The sequence below is a fragment of the Rhineura floridana genome, chromosome 1 (assembly GCF_030035675.1).
Source record: "Rhineura floridana isolate rRhiFlo1 chromosome 1, rRhiFlo1.hap2, whole genome shotgun sequence".
Taxonomy (NCBI): domain Eukaryota; kingdom Metazoa; phylum Chordata; class Lepidosauria; order Squamata; family Rhineuridae; genus Rhineura; species Rhineura floridana.
In genome coordinates, this window is record NC_084480.1 from 137,811,973 (window position 1) to 137,829,289 (window position 17,317).

At 42.0% G+C, this 17,317-nt stretch overlaps 1 pseudogene; it reads left to right on the plus strand.

The window, feature by feature from the left end:
* Positions 1–16,844: 16,844 nt before the first annotated feature.
* LOC133375712 (5S ribosomal RNA) lies at positions 16,845–16,963 on the plus strand (annotated as a pseudogene).
* Positions 16,964–17,317: the final 354 nt, after the last annotated feature.

Sequence of the window (17,317 nt, forward strand, 5' to 3'; positions counted from 1 at the left end):
CTCCTCCTTAGTGTTGCCTTTGTAGAACTTACTAGGGAGGAGGATGCAGACAAAACAAAAATGTGTTGGCTCTGCCTGTCATTGGCTCTGGCTCCACGTATCGTTGGGCTCCCTGCCTTCTGCCCCACCACTCCCAATAGGCACCAGCCACCTCTGGTAATTGAGGTTAGGATTGCTGGCTTAATCTATAAGCCCTGTCCCTAAGGACATGTTTTTCATTCCCCCAAATTTGGTTCAAATGTAAAAAGAATATTTTTCTCCATTCTCTTCTCATACATATTACATTACAAATAAGATACATTCCCCATGTAGCTGAGGAACAGATTGTCTTCAATATATATTTAAATTCTTCTACAATGTTGATGATGTGAAACAATTCTGCAAGTCCAAGTGTAATGTGCTGAGCTTTCTTTCTGGACAGAACAATGTTAGAAACATGCTTGCTAGCTTTATACATTCAAATGGTTTGAATAGCTGCAGTTTGAAATCAACAAAGGAATAATACATATTCTTGATATGCTTTCAGCCTATTATTAACATGCAGTATATAAATGCTGGGGGAAACAGCAGGCTCTTTTAAAAGTTTTAATGCCATGGGGCATGCAAAATTACTAGTGCTAATATAATTACATATGATACAATAAATGTTTGCACAGATTTGCAGTGTTTAACACAGGTGCAAGAACAGCATTTGTGTCAAGGGTTTTCTGTGGTTTAAATCAAATGCATTTAACAGGTATGGTCACCTGTTAGGAAATTTACTCCGAATAAGCACATTTCAATTTAACAGCTATTGAATAATGTTACTGCAGCAATATACTCTGGTCTCTCAATATATTTATGTTCATGGAAATTTATTTTATTACAGCCAGTTGGCAACTTTATACAATAGTATATGTGAAATGAGTCATTCTGCATGTCTTCTATGATACTATAAATAAATAGAACTAATTATTTGTTGATGCAGAGAAGGGGGGAGACTCATACATTTGTAAGGGCATAAGCTACTGGAAGGGAACCAGAGGTGTAGTCATCTGGGATCTCAAGGGGGGGTTAGACCCCTTACTTTTTTGGGAGCAGGGCCCCAGCAGGGCCCCTATGTCTCCAGCATCCTATGAGCCAATCAGAGTAGAAGGAAGTGAGGAGGCCACTGAGAAGACTTTCTTCAGTAGTTAAACCTCCCCCCCCCCCTTTCATGCTTATTGGCTCCTAGTGACATCTGTTCTTGTGGGAGAGGCATTAACAAGGATCTCATTCTCAACCCAGCAGTAAAAAGGGGGGCATGGCTGTGTTTTTCATGAAGGGACCCTGCACTTCTGAATTTGCCGCTATGCTACTGAAGGTAACTAGGCGATATGAGGAGCAACCTCATGTTTCCTTCCCACATTGCCCCATGTCCAGTGCAAGAAGACATGTTACTTGACATCAAGATGCTCAGACTGTCCCTGACCCCTGCAATTGGCAGCCAAGGATGCAGACTGAAGAGCCAGGGAGATTCTAAGCACAATGATGTCAAGTCATGCATCATTCTTTTACTAGACATGGATGAAAAGATGTGAGGAGCAGTTAGCAAAGGCTGCTGTTCTCAATGGCAGCTGTACATCCCTCAGACATCTAAATTGGCTCACCAGTCATCTTGCTTTTAGACATGGACAGCAGGCTCAAAAACTCCTGGTCTGCATGGAAAGAAATAAAAGAGAATTGGTTCATTAACAGCATCTGTCTTGATTGAAAGGCTGATCACTCAATAAGAGAAATGCCTAGACATTTGACAGCTCATGGCTTCTTCCTCCTCCCCTTTTCCCTCCATAGAAAAAGTAAGACAGTTGTCCTCACTGCCCCTGAGATTCCTTGGATTTCCATGTTTATTTTATATTGTGTTGCTGGTTTTACCATATTGTTTGTATCATTGAAGCATTATATGTGCTATCTTTAATGTGTTGGATAAAATAGAAAAATCCTAATAAAAATATATAGTAAAAATGTATTTGTCTTCACTTGCAATTATTTTTACATGGAGACAAAACAGTCCAGGATGGGGCCCTTCATGAAAATGCACTTTCGCCAAATGGCCACACAGCAATGGGGACTTCCCTCCATGTGTTGAGCCCCAGCTCTCCCAAGAGAATGAGGGAGGGGAGTTGGTCGAGACCCAGCTTCCCCAGATAGAGCAGGGAGAGGAATCAGAGGTAGATGAGGTCTTCGAGGACAGTGAGGGAGGGGGTGCAGTCGACAATCTGCCAGTTCCCATGGACAGTCCTCCCGCCAAAACAGACCTCGCTCCACCTACAGATGCCCCAACAGAGCCATTGGAGGATGATCTGGCCCATGCCCCAACTCCACCCCCCCAGGACCCCCTGCCTGGCACTTCAAATGCTTCCCCACCTCCTGAAGCTGAGCCGGCACCTATCGAGCCTGTACTGTCAGATGAGCAGGCGGAGGCTTCCCCCCCCTCCCTCACCTCATGTGAGATGCCGCGAGAAGCAGGTCAGCCAGAAGGTGAAACTTTGGAGGAGTCAGAGATTACGAGCGAAGACCTTTCCTACTTAAGGCAGCACGCCCCTGATTGGGGTGCTGAGTCAACTTTATTCACATGCTGCAGAGGATGCCTAGGTAGCTTAGTTAGGGACAGTAGTGAGTTTGCATAGTCAAGTCTATGAAGTGCACTGCTTTCCATGTAACCGTTACTCTAATAAAACAAGAATTAATTTCAGTCTCGCCTCCGTCTCGTGTCTCACACTCTGGGCAGGACACCATGAGACTGACAGACTTATGTTACCTCAGACTTCACCTCAGACTTAAAGAAAAGTGTATCATTGTCAATGCCATCACCAGGCATCTGACTGGGCATGAGATGCAAGATGCAACTGAAGCCAGAAATCTCTTGTAACATGTACAGAGATGATTTTATATTGTTTCAAGCTTCCTACTTCTCCAAGCAGTTGGATTTTTCTGGGGAAGAAAGTCTTTTACAGCTCCCTTGCATGGACTGAGTACTAGAGACTTATGGTGCCTTTTAACTTACAAATGTACAGGCTGAGCTGATGGCAAGAAAGCAAACACACAAGCAGTGTTGGTTCCAAAAACAGTTTCAGTCTCAAAACGCTACAGCAGATACTACCCCACCCAGTAAAAACATGCAGCTGTAAAAACACAAACTTCTTTTCAACAACAACCATCTCCTTTTCTTCTCTTGCTACGTCTCCTTACAGATAGGATCAGTGGTGTAGTGGTGAAGCGCAGGACCTCATCATGACAGTCATCATAGCTGCCACCCCCCACCCACAGGAGAGTCCAAATTGCAGGCAGATCTGCTGATCCATTATGTAAATATATAACAGTCCAACCCACCCATAGAGCACTAGTCTATATAGCAGAGGTGAGGAACCTTAGCAGTCTAAGGGCCACATTGCCTCCTAAGCAATTTTCTAGGAGCCACAAGGCTAAAGGCAAAAATGAATGTAACAATGGATGCTAATTTTACCTTTGTACACCCCTTTCTATCCTCCATCCAGGCAAGCAAAAGGAATGACCAGAGTTAAAGGACCCATCCCAGCCAGGCAAACACACTAAAATAGGGTGTGAAGCAGGGCCAGTGAAGGGTGTGGACTGAGGAGGGGTGTCAACTGGTCCCAAGGGCCATACCCTGCCATATGGGATAATACCCAATTTATTAGAATCAGCTGACAGAGTAGGGAGCTGACAAAGGACAGTGTAGTAGTTATCCCCCGCCCCAAAAAACAAAAAGGAGGCATAGAAACCAGAAAGAATGCAAAAAGGAGAAATCAGTTCTCAGAAATGCCAGTAATTCAAGTTCATTGTAGCTCAATGCCAGATAGAAGACAGCATTGGTATAAGCTGGTTCAGGAAGTCTAAGATTGCTCCTGAAAAAGGAACTTCAGTTCAGAACCTTTTTGAGCTTCAATAAACTTTAATCACTGGCATATATGAGAGCCAGTTTTTCCTTTTTCCATTCTTTTTCGCTGTGCTGACTAGTAGGTTGGCTGGGGAGACCTGGGTTTACATCCCTGATCAGCTGCGTGCCATGACTGCAGTCCTGTGCAGGGTTATATTGGGGTACGTGTCATTGAATTCGAGTGCCACTGAATGGCACTTACTTCTGATTGCATGGGTTCACCTTGTAAAACATACTGAATTTTAACAAAAGATCTTCAGCCAGCTGGGATGCAATATTTAGCTTTTAATTAGAAATGCACACAATCTTGCAAGAAGTGTTACCATTTATAAGTGTAACTGATACTAGTGTAAAGTTGAAACCTCATCAAAGAAAAGGAAAGAGGTGTCTAGCCTCTGCTTGATTGTGTTCCTCATTGTCTAATTTCCTCAGTGCTAAACTGTCACAAATTTGAAAGCCTCATTATCACTTCATTCACTTGCTGGAGCAAGGGAAATCCATCAATTATGCTGGCACTCCAGATGATGTAATTGCTCCTGCTCTGACAGATGTCCCAGAGCTTCCTGTATGGGGAAGAGCCATAGCTCAGTGGTAGAGCATCTGTTTTGCATGCAGAAGGTCCCAGGTTCAATCTCTGGCATCTCTACGTAGGGCTGGGAGAGAACCCAGTCTGAAACCCTGGAGAGCTGCTGCTGGTCAGTGTAGACAATACTGAGCTGGATGGACCAATTGTCTGACTCAGTATAAGGCAGCTTCCTATGTTTACTCCTCCCCAGTTCCTGCTCCACTACACTGTCGCATAGGGCACTGGCCTCAACCCCCTATCCCCTGCCAGCAAGTATGTTCTGAATTCCTTACTTGATTGCCCATTAATTCATGTTCATTGTCAGGCCCAAATTGAATGATATGGGGAGATGTGCAGGCACTGCCATCACATCTTCCCTCCCCCCAGTAATGTGCAGTTGAAAAAAATGTGGTGTCCTCATATTAGCATTCTTCCACCACCCAGCTCTACTTCATTGGTGCTGTGTGTGTGGAAATGCTAACTCGAGATGTTACATTGCACTTCTTTCCAATTATATGTCATCAGCCTCATGCAAGGAGAGATGCAAAAGGAGGGATGGGTCAGCAACCCGCCACAAATCCCCCTGTGGCATGTACTCAAGGCCTCTGTGACTAGAGCTGTGGGTCCTGGAAAAGCTATGCACAATGCTGCTGCTTGTGGTGAGGGCTTTTAGGGGCACAGACATCTTGCAGGATGGGGGAGATTCATATTTCTGTGCCTTGAATTGGCTTGGAAAAATGACCAGATCTGAGTGTATGTGTGTATGTGTGAAGAATTTGCATCATTTCCAAGGTTAATCCAAGCCAATGTTGGGTAACTTGCCCTTTTCTATTAATGTCCAAATTACTAAATAAGGCAGCAATGTTGATAATAGCATGGTGTCTGGGGCAGTGCCATACCACAAGATTACCTGCCCTATATTTATCTAGTCAACTGAAGCCAGGTTGGACCCATCTTCTGATTCACAGGATAGTCTCATATCCTAGTGGAGGAAACAGTCGTCCTGCCATTGCACCTGGTACCTGCTACTGTGGAACAGGAAGACAAATGTGGATGCTAGATTCATACAAAGACTCAGAGACTCAGGTTAGATTTGCAAATACCCTATGGTCTTTGGCAAGGATTGGAAATATGAAAGTACCCTTGGTCCTTGGAGCAGAAGTTTGCAGGGTGCTCCATGAAGCAAAAGGACCTCAAAGGTGCATCCCAATGTTATCATGCCCCGCCTTTCTGATCAAGTCAGCTTGGCAACTTAAAGGACCTGCAATCCAATCGTGAAACATAATGCCCCTCTGGTTACGTAAACTGGCTGTCTTTCAGGGCTTCTGTACAGCTGGGTGGCTGAAAATGCTTGCTTAATGACTGTTGATGGTCACTTACCGTTTGCGGAGTCAGGACTGCAGGTCACATTTCCCTGACACACAGAGCAAAAACCAAAACCAGGTAGAGTCTGAATGCAGTGAGTGAAGGAAAAACAGCTCTGAGGAGGTTTTTGGGGGTGGGGGTTAGTTGACAAAAACATACTTGGAGACCTGCATGATGCTTCTTGGGGTGGGAGTTATCCTGGTACTTGCCATTGTGGAACATGAAGGTGGATGTGGATGCTAGCCAGTTCTTAGGATTCAGAGACTCAGGATAGATTTGCAAATACTCTTCAGTCTTGTTACTGGCGATTAGTGCTCCCTACCTGAGTATCTGGCTACTTTTATTTGTCTTCCATATTTGTAAATAAACACCTATTCGATCAGCTTCCAGCAGTTTTCCACACAAATGTGTTCACCCTGCAATGGCTGCCCCTCAAATAACCTCCTGTTCCAGGAAATGGGGGAGGTGAAGCAATAATTTAAGACCATGAATTAATCTCCTGAAACAACTCTTAAATGTAAAACCAGGGCAGCTCAACAGTGCATGAGAACTCCACGGGACTGCAGAGCATCCACATTTGATGGAGGCTACTAAGAGGATGAGTGCCCTATCTATTTTGCCACCCTGCAAATTAGCCAAGGATGTCTCTGTGCACAGCTGCCATCATTATACAGCCTCTATGGCTGAATCTTTGTGACAACCAATAAGGTAGCCGTCAACCTTTAGCAACTTCAGTGGGAAGAGGGAAGGAACGCCTCCAGTGAGCATTTATACCCTTCTCATTATGGAAACACTGCACTTGGCTGAGACATGGCTCTTGGGAAATACATTTAGAAATGGAGCAAATCTGCAACAAACCACATACAAAAATATAACAGATCTACAACGTCCACCTTCTGTATTCAGAAAGCAGCTGCATCTTCCTCATGGCACAAAGTATGTGCACACACACATACACCAACCAGCAAACCAAGCCAGAAATGCTTGAATTCATTGAAGTGTAGTGGTGAATTGGGAGAATTGGGCAGGGGGGACAGAGGGGCGGGGAGATGTTTTCAATGTCAAAAACAAACTATGAAAATGGGAGCTCACATTGACTCACTCTGATTTCACTGGGATTAATGTCTGCTAAATTGTTCTTCTAAAAAATCATTTTCTTATAAAACAGAACATGTGAAGATCCCACAGCTCGTCATAAAAGGGTGATTTAATCAGTCACTAAAATTACCCCTCTTGACATAGATTTGTTTGTCATAAATGCAGACATTTTGTCTCCTCTTCATCAGTTACAATGCTGTCATTTCCATGCTTAATTGTAAAGCTGAAGCACCTAGAAATGAGGTCCTCATTGTACCATCATAAAAAACAAGTGTAGTTCAAGGGATAAAGCTGTATTTCCCAAATTTTTGATGCCTGGGTCACAGGAGTTTTTGTTTTTTCCTGGATTAAAATCAGTTACATTTCCCTGTCGCATACATAAAAATACAGCTATATTTTCTTGATCAGTTTTCAGATGAATGGACAGGCATCCTCACTGCAACTGCAGGGGGTAGCCTAGTTAATACTGCTACTCTCATTTCTTTTCTCCTCTCTGTTTTCTCTCTTCATAATAACTTAGCCTTTATTTATTCCCTTCCTTTCCTTTCTTTGCCATGCGTTTTGCATTTGCCCTTGAGAAGCAGTCCCAAAGTGGGGTACGATGTCAATAAAATACATGGTGATATATCAGTAAAGCACACCGGTGTGTTTTGGCACCGAAAACCACCTTGGTCACTCTTTGGGATGATTTCGGTTGGGAGGGAGAGGTGAGGAGTCTAATGACCCTAATGATTCCCAGCTGCTGTCAACACCATCAATCATGGTATCCTTCTGGAGCCATTGTCTGAGTTGGGTGTGGGTGGTCCTCTGTTGCAGTGGTTGTGCTCCTACCTAGATGACCATTTCAGGAAGGTGGTGCTGGGGGATTTCTGCTTGACCCTCTAGCATCTATATTTCAGGGACCAGAAGGATTCTGTTCTATCCCCTATTGTGGGCAAGGTAACCTGCACCACCACTGCTGCTATTTAAACTTAGTAACAGGTTACTAACGTAACTTTAAACTTTAAATAGACATTTCTAACAACCAGGCTGCATGGTGTTAACTCACCCTGATTGCCTCACTCTGAAGAAGGATCATGTTTGCTTTTCCTCAGAGTGAGGCAGGAAGGCAGGGCGAGAGCCTCACTCGGTGGGTGGGTGGCCAGCAGGGTGTAGGTGGCAAGTGCCAAACAGCAAAGCAAGCAATCAAGGGACACAGATGGGTGGCAATTTGCCACTCCTCATGCTTGCCATCAAAGACACTTGTCTCAGCTTGCCTCATGAATGCACAGACTCTGCCTCTATGCCGTTTATCATCTACATGCAACCACTGAGTGAGGCTATCCTGGGATTTGGAGTGTATGGTCATCAATATGCAGATGGCACACAATTCTACTCCTTTTTGTCATCTAACCCAGTGCTTGGGTGCTGTAATGGGTTAGACGAAGGCCAACAATTTGAAGCTCAATCAAAACAAGTCAGAGGCACCGTTAGCCACCCTGGGCTCCTACTGGGAGTAAGGGCGGGATATAAATCAAATAAATAATAGTAGGTGTTTCCTCTGTACATATGAGTGTTCAGCCTGTTCTAGAAGGGTTTGCATCCTCACAAAAGCATCAAGTTCAGAGATTGGGGGTGCTCTTGAATTCATCATTGTCATTAGAGGCTCAAATGGTCTCTGTGCCATGGAGTGCCTTTTACCTGTTTAGATTGGTATTCCAACTAGAATCCAAACTGGATTAGGATAGCCTGCCTTCAGTTGTTTATGCTCCGATTAACCTCCCTCTTGGTTTACTGCAATGCACCATACATGGGGTTGTCTTTGAAGAAGGTCCAGAAACTTCAGCTGGTGCAGCAAGACAACAGCAAAAGTTTTAATGTCACTGGGCATTAGAAACTTATTACACCAATTCTGCACTTTCACTGACTCCTGATCCATTTCTGGGCCCAGTTTAAAGGGCTGGTTTTGACATATAAAGCTCTTTGTGGCTTAGGACCTCAGTACCTAATAAATCACATTTCCCCATATGTGCCTTTCAGAGCCTTAAGATAATCAACAGAGGCCCTTCTCTGAGTTCCCATTCAGTGGGAACTGTGGAGGGCAGTTGTCCCTAGAAATGCTAGACTGGTGCCCATGTTAATGTCTTTTCAGTGCTAATGACTTTTTAAAATTTCGCCTTGGCCTTTCAAGATCATTTTTACATCATCTTAACATCATTTAAACATTTGCTTAACATAATTTATTAGTATTACATTTTAGCCTGTTTTTTATGGCAGTTAGCATGGCATAAAAATTTAGCCCTTTTAAGGTTGTGTTAGCTCTCTGTATGATTATGCTACCTTCTGTTTTAGTGCTGGCTTGTTTGTTTAATTGGATTGTATTGTTTTGTTGGTTGTATTTAACGGGTTGTTTATGTTTTTTAGTAGTTTTCAAATGCTTGCACGTCATTATAGGTCCAGCTTCAAAGTTTGCAAGAGAGTCACAGGGAAGCAAAAACACCCTGTTAAAAACAGGGAATGACTTTTGGCTCCACTCTACCTACTTTACATGGTATACATTGTGTGTGAATGCTGTATATATAACACATGTACACACATGCATTGTATGGCATCACATTGGAAGCAACGACATTATGTTGTGTATCCAGGAAATCAAAATTGCTATTCCTCAAAACCAGTTGAAGAATGTGAAATACTAGGGGAAATAATCAATAGTAAAGCATGCATTGACTTCACATATCAGATCAAAATAAAAACATGCTACAGATGTCCATAGCAAAAGGTCTGTCACAAAACCTGTTTAGAAACTTTGTTAATCAGACCACTGAAATGTGAAACAAAGTATAGCTCTGGAAGGCCACAGAAATCTATTTAGGACTACCTCTGAAGAATTTGGCTATAAAAAGCCATATTGCTTACAGTCATCAGCCATTTATGGATTTCATGGATTAGCATTAAAAGTAGCCTACTTCCTATTCTACTAGGAAGATCTGCTGAAAAGAAACAGGTACATACTTTACAGAGTTACAAATAGATTTCTGCAGACTTTCTGGTTTAAATTGCAGTGATGTGTTAAATTTGAGTGAGTCTTTGTCCATTTTAATTTTTACCAAAAGTTTTGCATTACGGATTAGCATAATAGCATATCATTATTAGCATAATATTTTCACTTTTGCTACATCAGGACAGAGTAACTTGTAAGGACTCCCAGGGGTGTGAACAATTAATATACACACAGCCCCCCTTCAGATGTAAATGTGTATGGTTTCTAGCTATGATCAAGTCTTAGGCACACTTAGTCCTTCCTTACCTCTTCTTATGCATGCTGGGGGGTTGAATCAGAAGCATTTGCTTCTGATTTTAAATTAACCAGAGTTTTCTGTGTCATTCAAACTCGGAATACTATGTTTTGTTTAAACCTGTTTCTAAAATCATGGTTTGATGCTGACCTTTTCTTACTACCATAGTTTAAATAAACCACAGTTTTCCAAATTCAGATGTCAGAGGAAATCAGCAGATGCTTCCAATTGCCTCCTCTGGTGTGCAAATGAGAAGGGGTGCGTAAGCACAAGGGTCAGGCTGGCTTGACCATTTATCATTATATCTGAACTGTGCCAAAGTGAAACTGCTGCACAAAGCCATTTCAGACTTGACAAGCTTGTACACATGTACACACTTGATGTACACTTTTCATCCACAGTCTCTAAAGCAGTCCTCAGTCGTCCCTGTAACAAATTTGTTTTAAACACTGAAATAATGTGTGTTCTTTGACCACTCTATATAAATGATAGGTATTTTTACCAGGATGGTCATGTACCCTACTTTACAGTCCTTCAAATAAGGACTATATTTGAAGTGCTGTCCAGTCCAAGCCTTATTTAAATGTTTTTTAAATCCTTGGAAAGGAGAGGAGGAACCTTGAAGTTGCCCACCAACAGTGAGCTGCTACTAGAGGTTGCTTGGTCACAGCCCCCCCCACTATGGTGAGATGTACAGTATTTCAATTATAACTATAATAATTCTTTCTAAATTTGCATCTATATAAAAATTAGCATATGCAAATTGTATGCAAGCCAGTGTCCTCTTTTGCCTTATCCTTTTTTGCCCTTTTTTACAGGGGAGGATAATGCATTTCCCTTTTTTGGCAATGCATACGAAGCCACCCTTGTTATAACTTGTGTCAAAATGTGCTGAGGGGTGACATAATAGCGGGCTACACTAACAATGTGAATTTCTGTCCAGACCAGTCGTACAAAAGCTTATTCACTTTGTCAATGACAAACAAGTTTTGTGGTTTGAGGAAGCATTCAAAGAGGCACTCAAACCCGCTTCCTCATCAGTTGCACACACCTCCCTATGGAGCCTCCTTTCATACATGAAAGACCATGGCTATGAACTGCTCATTTTGGCAGACAGTCTCTATTCCCACACACACTCCCATCCACTTAAATGAAGGGAATGTTGATGTCAAATGAATGCTTGCAAAATCAAGTCTGAAATTAGTTTTCTTTTTAAATCTGAATTTTTAACCATGTCTCCCTTGAGGAGGTCAGAAGGAAGGGAAGTTTTCATCAGAAACTAACCAACACAACACACACATGTTTTGTCCTAAATCTGCATTGTACATTGCGCTGGAAAGGATGAAACATTAACTAGAAGCCTGTAGCAAAAGAATTGGCTGATTAATTCAAATCAATACATGAAATTTAAGTTTTTTTCACTGTTTCATGGCCCCTGTTCCCCCCCCCAGGGCCCCCAACCCACAATGCTATAGTAATAGCATAAATCATTTGATGCATATCTTGTGAGCAACCTACAGGTGAGCAACCTACAGCCAAGGAGTCACATGTAGCCTCTGATCACATCTTTTATGGCCTCTGACGCTTCCTGAACCTGCCCTTTTCTTCCATTCCAGCAGAGTTCCTTCTTTCCTGTTCATTTCCTTATTTTTCCTAGTTTTACAAAATATCCCCCCCATCCCTCTAATTTTAGAACAACTAAAGGGCGTGTATTTTATTTGATGTTTGATATTTTAGTTTGTTGCTGTTACTTTTCCCCCTGATTTTTGACTTAGGGAATGTAAATTTTTATTCAACTATGTGAGGACAAATTGGTAGGCTTCTGCTATATGCGTATGTTTTTATATGGGGGGGAACACTTGTCAGAAAGGAATTATTTTCATTTGCTTTCCAGAACAGTAGCTGTATAGGTCTGCTGTACTTAAAAAAACAATACATCCTCTGTATAATTTATTTATTACATTTATTTATTTATTACATTTACATCCCTCCTTTCTTTCCATCATAGAAACCCAAGGTGGCTTACGTATGGTTCCCAGGCAGTCTCCCATCCAGGCACTGACCAGACCTGATCCTGCTTAGCTTCAGCAGGATGCTGGCCTCGTGTGCCTTCAGACCACAGCCTGGGACCATTTGAGAACAACCCCATCAAATTCAGCAAAGCTTACTTCTGAGTTGATCTACCTAACATCAGAAATTCTAATTGGAGGTAGCCATGATGAAAAATGAAGCCGGGTAGCATTTCTTCTGGATTAATCCACAGAACATCTGCTGTTCTTCTAGAGATACTAATGCCTGGGGAGGGGAAGGGGTGTGGCCTGTGGAGAGTCCAGAGGGCTGGACGGAGAAGGCTGAAGTATTTGGCCCCCAGGCTTGACATTTCCCACCCCTGGACTCTTTCCCACAGGCAATCTATCAGGGAGACCAAAGTAATTTCCACAATGAAACTGGGTCTGAAGACAAATTGAGATTATCCACCCTGCTTCTTAGCCAGCCTCCCTAGCACTCCTGTCTTCTCCTTCCATGAATAGCATTCAGCCATTCATGACATTCAGAATTATAAACGTTCTTCAAAGCACCAGTAGCTCCTTCGTCAGTTGCCTGTCTCCACTTTTCTTCAATCGTCTCTCTTCTTCACCTACCCTTTCTACAGGTTCCTGCTTTTCAGCAGATTTGTGATTTTTCAACCTTCCTTCACTAGGGTTGTCAGGTCTCCAGTTGTCACCTGGAGACTCTGGTTTTAGGGGGTCCCCTCTGGGTCTCCAGGTGAGTCACTTTAATCCCCGGACTCTTAGCTTTCATTTTAAGAAAATTAAGTTTCTAGGTGGTCTGGTTCAAAAGATATAAACAGAATCAGGAATTCTGTAAATATATAGCTTTCAGCACAATAAAGAGTATGTTCTCTGTACAGGATTGGGACTTGCTTCTGAGCAAACATGCATAGGATTGCACCGCACCAGGAAATCACAGCAGGATTTTGGTGAACATACACAGTAAACAATTTTAGTTATAAATATAATAAAAGTGTGCATGCAGGGGTTTTTTAAATACTTGCAAAAATGTCTTCTGGGTCAGGTTGTGATACATGGGAATTTCTGTGACTATGGCTGACTGGCTGCCAGAATTTTTTTAGTTTGGTTAGGAACCCTGACTGCTTGTTGGATTATGAGTTTTCTGCCTTACTCATAGGAATCTTGTTGTGGTTGGTATTATATTGCATTTAGGAAATCATCAGTGTCACGTTAAAAGGTTGGTATGGTATTTCATTTCGGTGGGTATGGTATTGGATTTAAGTTGGTATGGTATTGCATTTAGGAAATCATCGCAGCCATGTTAAAAGGCAGGCAGGGCATTCCAGGCAGGGGGTTACCAACCCTGCTTGGATATGGATATCATTGCAGAGGATCCCTAGTCAAGCCTTATGAACAGCACAATCCTAACAATGACTACTCAGAAGTAGGTCCTGTTGAGTTCTATGGGGCTTGGTCCCTTAGTGAGTGTATTTAAAACTGCAGCCTTCAGAGGCATCAATCTTGACTCCTGAGTGCTCCCATCTAACATCTCCACAACACTAGGCTCCCTTCTTCCTACAATGGCCATCTGGTGACTGGCCTGGCCTGAGGGCACTTAAACCCTTCTTGCCAGAACCAGGTAGGCTAGATTAAATGTTCCCTACCCAGGCTCGCTAAGCAGGTGAGAAGAAATGATCCCGTCACTTCAGCTGGACCTGGGAACATCCTCATTTAGCTAAGATTTCTATCTTAATTTCCAATCAGATAATTTTTTTGTTACTGTGGTTGATGCTTAACGTATCATGCTTAATAACATCACTAGGGCCCTGCCCCATGACATCACTGGGGCCCACCTCTGAAATCTCAGGGTTTTGGATACTTCTGTCTTGGCAACCCTACTCTCAAACCACCCTTTGAGAGCCACTGCCACTGCCTTTGCTGACATCCCTTGGTTGCTTCTTCAGCAGTGGTGGCTGCTTACCACACCTTGCTGCCTCCCCCCTTCCTGCCCAGGCCATCACTGCAAAGAGGGAAACCCTGCATGTACACTTTTAATCATAATAATTACTGAAATTGTTTATTATGTGTGCATATCTACCAAGATCCTGCTGTGATCCTCAGTTCTAGATTTCTTGCTATATTATTGTAGAAAGGCAATCTTGCTACTGCTGGAAGTTATACAATCACTCAACTTCTGATGTGCAGACAAGCAGGGAAAGGAAACTGTTTTCAGGATTTGCAGTGGCTTCTAGATATTGCCTGGAGGTCAGCAAATCTCTCTAGAATCACAACCCTGACTTCACTTATTGGCTAAAAACCTGAAAGGGCTAGGATTAGAGCAGCCAGCACTAACAGAAGTTCTGGGGGAAGTTGACATGTTGGTGTATATCTGTCGAACCAGGCCACCTAGAAACTTTTTTTTTTTTTAAATGAAAGTTAAGAGTCTGCAGATTGGGGTTATTCACCTGGAGAAAACCAAAAAAAACTGGAGTCTCTGGGTGAAAACTGGAGACCTGGCAACCCTAAGAGTCCACCACTAAGGGCTTGATCAACCTCATGGTTTTGCTGTCTGTCTAGGCCAGCACAGACAGGGTGTTGTTGCCTGTTTGGCTAGGCATATCACAACTTATTCAGACCTGGCCTAAATGGAGACTTGCAGTACAATCCTAATCATGTTTACTCAGAAGTAAGGCCTACTGAATTCAATGGGATTCAATCTGAGGTGAGGATTGCAGCCTTAAACAGTAGCTAAATATATTATCACAGAACACACATACACATAAATGCAACCCTTTCCCCAATTTTAAAAGACTGCAAAAAAGAAATAGAAAACATGGCACAATGTTAATTTGTTTCAACTGCGCATCACAATATTAAGATGATTAATGATTAAGCTTTATGTTTGAATATTTCATTTGTTTATACATTGATTTTCTTTCTTTGCAGCCCTCTTGGAAATGCAAGATCTTTCTAGCAAAAGTCATTTATGTGTTTATTCAATATCTTATCAATTCAGTTTTGCCTATCAAGAAAAATACTTTTCATGCAGATGATTTCTTCAGCATCTGCACTTAATTTCTTTCTAAATGTCAATGTCACACAGCAATGGTAAAAAAAGAGAGACCAGTTTGCCAGTTAACATTCTCTACAAAGCAAAGTACAACTGATACTACAAATGAATGCAAATTTTCTCAGTTCTTTATGTGGAAATGTCTCTATTTACTTAGCGTAGAGACTATGCCGCAAACTAGCTTATGCTGCCTAGGGAAAGAGTGAATAGCCAAGTTTATAATCATTATAAATATTATACTTTTTAATTGGACAGATGCTTGTGAGGCAATATACTTTTTGTTAGTGTGTTTGATTGGATATAAGTGTCCATTTTTACTGCTATCTCATTTTGGTGACGTTAAACCAGGCTGGGGTGGGGGACCTAAGGAATTTGTTTGTTTGATTGATTGTTTGTCTGAGTGATTGATTATTGCATTTATATCCCTTCCTCCTGAAGGAGCCCAGAGTAGCAAACATAAAACTATTTAACAAAAAGAAGATAAAACATACTAAAAACAGTTAAAAACAGTTAAAAAACACAATAAAAACCTACTAAAACACAGTTAAAATATAGTAATACACAATTACAAATATTCTAAAACACACCAAAAAAACAGTCTTTCAGGTTGCCAGGAACAGTCCTTTTCAGCCATCAAATGCCTGGATAAAAAGGAATGTTTTCAAATTCCTCCTGAAAGTTAATAGTGATTGAGACAGGTACAGTTCACTGGGAAGGGCATTCCACAAAAGGGGACGACCATTGAAAAGACCCTGCCACAGGTCAGCACCAACTGGACAGTTTATTTGACAAAAAAACCCATCATCTCTGACCATTGGCCACGTTGACTGAGGCTAATGGGAAATGGGGTCCAACAACAGCTGAAGGGCCACAAGTTCTCCACTCCTCAGTTAAACAATTTACACATCTGAGAGCTAGTTCTCATGTTACAGCAGAGATGTGGTTGTCATTTCCCCATAAGCACTTGGAAAGGGCTGGCAAAGTGTGAAGGTGATGGCTTGGGAAGTACCCCTGTTGTCAGCTCCTCTCACGTGGTCCTACTATTTCTACATAGGACAAACAGGTCGATCTCTACACAAGAGAATAAATAGAGCACAAATGTGACATCAGAAAAGACAACATTCAGAAACCAGTAGGAGAATATATCAGTCTCTCTGAACACTTTGCTGCTAATCTGAAAGTTGCCATTCTCCAACAGAGGAATTTCAGCATGAGAGACTCCAGCAAGAGATGGGTGACTTAGAGCTACTAACAAAAGTTTTGTTCAGTCCTTTGGGGCTTCAAAAATGACAGTGGTTTCCTATTTTTCTAAAGGTGTTAATTTAGTAAATATATTTGACAAAGCAAGATTACTGCTATTGTGAATGGCTACTGGGCTTATTTTGCATACATCTATGCTTTATTTGAATGGTCACAAACTGTATTTTTTGTCTTTGATTGCCATCTTAACCCCTCCTTCTACATCCATTTTTAAATATATTCCTGTCAACTGAGAATAACACTTCATGCAACTGATTAAGTGGACTCTAGTCTATCAAAGGCCTATGGCCATACTACTCTTAACCCACCTGATCTCGTCTGATCTTGGAAGTTAAGCAGGGTCAGTTCTGGTTAGTACTTGGATGGGAGACCACCTAGGAATACCAGGTGCTATAGGCTTAGAGGAAAGCAATGGTAAACCACCTCTGAATACTCTTACCATGAAAACCCTATGAGTATATCCAAAGGATTCATAGGGTCACCATAAGTCATAATTGACTTGAAGGCATAGAACAACAATAGTCCATCAAAGTGAATGTCATAATACATTTGTTAGGGTGATATCCATCTGATATCCAAATGATTTCATTAATTTCAGTTAATCTACTCTATGATTAACAATGGATGACACTTGGTTAATTTTTGAGGTGCTACAAGAATCTCTGTTGGTTTTGCTGCAACAGCCTAACACAGCTACCTCCTGGAATGTTATTGACTCTTCTTCTAACATTGTGGGATGAGAGAGAGAGAACC